Source organism: Ostrea edulis, chromosome 7, assembly GCF_947568905.1.
Source record: "Ostrea edulis chromosome 7, xbOstEdul1.1, whole genome shotgun sequence".
NCBI lineage: Eukaryota > Metazoa > Mollusca > Bivalvia > Ostreida > Ostreidae > Ostrea > Ostrea edulis.
The window spans coordinates 68,166,161-68,172,160 of NC_079170.1; positions in this window are offsets into that span (position 1 = coordinate 68,166,161).

Consider the following 6,000-nt stretch of genomic DNA (forward strand, 5'->3'; position numbering starts at 1 on the left):
GAATTCATATTCACGCGATTTGACTAAACTTGCTCAAGTCTCTATGTTGTTTTTATTACTTTATCATTTTGTCCAAATTATACTGTATTTCAGAAGTCTAAATATCTGCTCTCTATCATTATGTTTGGTATTATTAAAAATTATTAAAGAGAGCACTAATTATTAAACATAGAGACTTGAACAAGACTAGATTCGACGTGTATGAGTCATTTCGCCATATTAAGTACTCGCGTAAAATAAGAAATCTACAGTATTTGTTTCTTTAATACCTTTTTCTGCAACAATAATTAATCGGGGTTTTTTTTTAACCGTACAAGAATGCCTGTTTACTCATTTATGGATCATCGGAAGTATACGTCGTTTTCTTCAAAGGATTTTATTGATTTATTAATGATCATAACGGAATCTAATTTTTAAAAACCCTACTAAATAAGTCTTTTATAAATCAATAGTGCGACAAATCAATAACAGCTATCTATACCTACTGCGATCGAGGTCATCTTTTTAGTACTTATAGTGGTCTAGTTATCGCATATCTACATACATGTATATACGATAGCATAAATAGTGGTCTAGTTATCACATATCTAAATACATGTATATACGATAGCATAAATAGTGGTCTAGTTATCACATATCTAAATACATGTATATACGATAGCATAAATAGTGGTCTAGTTATCACATATCTAAATACATGTATATACGATAGCATAAATAGTGGTCTAGTTATCACATATCTAAATACATGTATATACGATAGCATAAATAGTGGTCTAGTTATCACATATCTAAATACATGTATATACGATAGCATAAATAGTGGTCTAGTTATCACATATCTAGATACGGTAACGTAAACAGAGGCCTGGATTTAGTCAGATTGATATTTCGGTATTCATGGGGATCAAAATTGGTGGTTGAGGGTGACCCACGATATCCGCGAACATTGATCCCTCGCGAACAATAACGAACGACAGTCAATGGAACGCACGTGTTACATGGTAAAACGTCATTTTAGCACGTCCTCCAATTCTATCCAATTATATTGCTCGATGATATCCATCATTGAATAATATCCCATATTTAACTCAGCGTTAATAGGCACAGTATTTTTAAAAGGTCTTGAAAATCTAACAATTTACTTTTAATAGAATGTAAATTAAAAAAAAAAAAAACCAACTTCTACACGGTAACGAACAGAAGTAATCCATCTCCGGTGTAGACCACACGATGAACAGTGGGACAAACATTAATTCTAAGTCTGGGATTTTACTCATTTTGACTGCTCTAATAAAATAAAATTTTGAGATTGTTTTACAAGAAATCCATGACAGGAGGAGTATAGGGGACAACATATCATGATGGAAATATCAGACAGTATTACATGATGTGAATATCAGACAGTATTACATGATGGGAATATCAGACAATATTACATGATAGAAATATCAGACAGTATTACATGATGTGAATATCAGACAGTATTACATGATGGAAATATCAGACAGTATTACATGATGTGAATATCAGACAGTATTACACGATGGAAATATCAGACAGTATTACATGATGAGAATATCAGACAGTATTACATGATGAGAATATCAGACAATATCAGGTGATAGAGAGATTAGACAATATTATGTGATAGAGAGATCAGACAATATATATGGGAGAGAGAGATCAGACAATATTATGTGATAGAGAGATCAGACAATATATATGGGAGAGAGAGATCAGACAATATGTATGGGAGAGAGAGATCAGACAATATTATGTGATAGAGAGATCAGACAATATCATGTGATAGAGAAATCAGACAATATTATGTGATAGAGAGATAAGACAATATCATGTGATAGAGAGATCAGACAATATATATGGGAGAGAGAGATCAGACAATATATATGGGAGAGAGAGATCAGACAACATCATGTGATAGAGACATCAGACAATATCATGTGATAGAGAGATCAGACAATATTATGTGATAGAGAAATCAGACAATATATATGGGAGAGAGAGATCAGACAATATATATGGGAGAGAGAGATCAGACAATATTATGTGATAGAGAGATCAGACAATATCATGTGATAGAGAAATCAGACAATATCATGTGATAGAGAAATCAGACAATATTATGTGATAGAGAGAGATCAGACAATATTATGGGAGAGAGAGATCAGACAATATCATGTGATAGAGAAATCAGACAATATCATGTGATAGAGAAATCAGACAATATTATGTGATAGAGAGAGATCAGACAATATTATGGGAGAGAGAGAGATCAGACAATATCATGTGATAGAGAAATCAGACAATATATATGGGAGAGAGAGATCAGACAATATATATGGGAGAGAGAGATCAGACAATATTATGTGATAGAGAGATCAGACAATATCATGTGATAGAGAAATCAGACAATATCATGTGATAGAGAAATCAGACAATATTATGTGATAGAGAGAGATCAGACAATATCAGGTAATAGAAAGATCAGACAATATGGGATATAGAGATCAGACAATATTATGTGATAGAGAGATCAGACAATATTATGTGATAGAGAGATAAGACAATATCATGTGATAGAGAGATCAGACAATATCATGTGATAGAGAGATCAGACAATATCAGGTAATAGAGAGATCAGACAATATGGGATATAGAGATCAGACAATATTATGTGATAGAGAGATCAGACAATATTATGTGATAGAGAGATAAGACAATATCATGTGATAGAGAGATCAGACAATATATATGGGAGAGAGAGATCAGACAATATATATGGGAGAGAGAGATCAGACAACATCATGTGATAGAGACATCAGACAATATCATGTGATAGAGAGATCAGACAATATTATGTGATAGAGAAATCAGACAATATATATGGGAGAGAGAGATCAGACAATATATATGGGAGAGAGAGATCAGACAATATTATGTGATAGAGAGATCAGACAATATCATGTGATAGAGAAATCAGACAATATCATGTGATAGAGAAATCAGACAATATTATGTGATAGAGAGAGATCAGACAATATTATGGGAGAGAGAGATCAGACAATATCATGTGATAGAGAAATCAGACAATATCATGTGATAGAGAAATCAGACAATATTATGTGATAGAGAGAGATCAGACAATATTATGGGAGAGAGAGAGATCAGACAATATCATGTGATAGAGAAATCAGACAATATATATGGGAGAGAGAGATCAGACAATATATATGGGAGAGAGAGATCAGACAATATTATGTGATAGAGAGATCAGACAATATCATGTGATAGAGAAATCAGACAATATCATGTGATAGAGAAATCAGACAATATTATGTGATAGAGAGAGATCAGACAATATCAGGTAATAGAAAGATCAGACAATATGGGATATAGAGATCAGACAATATTATGTGATAGAGAGATCAGACAATATTATGTGATAGAGAGATAAGACAATATCATGTGATAGAGAGATCAGACAATATCATGTGATAGAGAGATCAGACAATATCAGGTAATAGAGAGATCAGACAATATGGGATATAGAGATCAGACAATATTATGTGATAGAGAGATCAGACAATATTATGTGATAGAGAGATAAGACAATATCATGTGATAGAGAGATCAGACAATATCATGTGATAGAGAGATAAGACAATATCATGTGATAGAGAGATCAGACAATATATATGGGAGAGAGAGATCAGACAATATTATGTGATAGAGAAATCAGACAATATCAGGTAATAGAGAGATCAGACAATATGGGATATAGAGATCAGACAATATTTGATAGAATGGTCGGAGGTGAATGGTATAGGTCATGGAAAGGGACGAATTAAAAAAAATCAAACAGGGGTTGCAATCCAATATGGTACCTTACACACCTACTAAAAGAAAAGGGGTATTACAAACCCAAAAAATGACATATCAAGACAAAATAACCCTGTAACACCTCTTAAGACCCCCCCCCTTTATGACACACCCCTTCAGGCTCGCCACATGCCCCTATAGCACCCCTTCAGGATCGCCCCCATAACACACCTTCAGATTCGCCTCCATAACACCCCTACAAGCTCGCCTCCATAACACATCCCTACAAGCTCGCCTCCATAACATACCCCTACAAGCTCGCCTCCATAACATACTCCTACAAGCTCGCCTCCATAACATACCCCTACAAACTCGCCTCCATAACACATCCCTACAAGCTCGTCTCCATAACACATCCCTACAAGCTCATCTCCATAACACATCCCTACAAACTCGCCTCCATAACACATCCCTACAAGCTCGCCTCCATAACACATCCCTACAAGCTCGCCTCCATAACACATCCCTACAAGCTCACCTCCATAACACATCCCTACAAGCTTGCCTCCATAACACCTCTACAAGTTCGCCTCCATAACACCCCTTCAGGCTCGCCCCCATAACACCCCTTTAGACTCACCCCCCATAACACCCCTTAAGACTCGCCCCAAAACACTCCATCAGACTCGCCACTGATGAAAATCTTGTTCTCTATGAGGCACGCGCCATGCCACATACAATGCCGTTATCAAAATCAAAATGAGACGATGAAATGTGAGAAGACAAAGATAAAGGAAGGCATACAATACCCTCTCTAGCCATGGTCCGTAGTGAGTATGTAACTCCCTCCTAGAGTGAGAAAAGATCGTACATTTAACTCCCTCCTAGAGTGAGAAAAGACCGTACATTTAACTCCCTCCTAGAGTGAGAAAAGACCGTATATTTAACTCCCTCCTAGAGTGAGAAAAGATTGTACATTTAACTCCCTCCTAGAGTGAACAAAGACCGTACATTTAACTCCCTCCTAGAGTGAGAAAAAACTGTACATTTAACTCCCTCCTAGAGTGAGAAAAGATTGTACATTTAACTCCCTCCTAGAGTGAGAAAAGATCGTATATTTAACTCCCTCCTAGAGTGAGAGAAGATCGTACATTTAACTCCCTCCTTTGCATATACCTTAGCACTGTACAAAATCCCAAAACTAGGGAGATGGATGGGGTATGGGAAGAGGTGTCCTCCTCGGCATAGAGATAAAATTGGAATATTTCCTGCCAAATAAGTCACATAAATTCTTGCTTAATATGACTTATCATGTTCCCCAAACAGAGTTAAATTAGTATCTCCCAAGTGGTCATTTCTACGTGCCAAGAAATCCCGTCCGGTCTGAATTCGTTGGCTTCAATAGGGCCATACTACATGCTGATTAATAGTAGCCGTCGCTTATCTCTTAATTGCAGTCACTGATTTATAACGGTTTTTCTACACCGGAGATTTTGCTAGGAATTTCTTGGCATGAGCTTCAGTACAGAAGGTTGAAACCACAGGCACTCGACGTTTTAAATATCTATGATAAAAAAAATTGTCTTTCTGTAAACATAATATTCGTTACAGAAAGACAATTTTTTTTATTATAGATATTTAAAACATCGAGTGTCTGTGGTTGAAACTGAGTGACTATTCAGAACGACTTATGAGGGTGATTGGTGGGGAAATAACATATTTTGGATAAATCAAATTATTGGTTCTGTAATATAAATAATTTCTTTCTAGAAGGGGAGGATAGTGTACATAAGATCTATACAAGCTATCCACATCTCGGGCGCCTGCGTAGTGTGCACATCATATTTGCATGAGAAAGAGATCTTCATCTAGAGAAGTGGTATGGTATGAACTCTTATCATTAATTTGTAATATGTTTTACGGTGTGACCGTTGAGGCTTTACTATTTAATAAACAATTCTTTTTTTTTTTAACATAGAAAAAATAAAAGAAATGAACAAATGATTTGTAGGGATGACATTTATGCGAGTTAACGTTCTTCAGCTAACTCCTCTAGGAATAAAATGAATTCCCTTTAAAAAATAAAGACCGAGCTTTAAAAATATACTTTTAAACTTATTTTCATCAAAATTCTTTGTATTCATTAAATACTTGAAA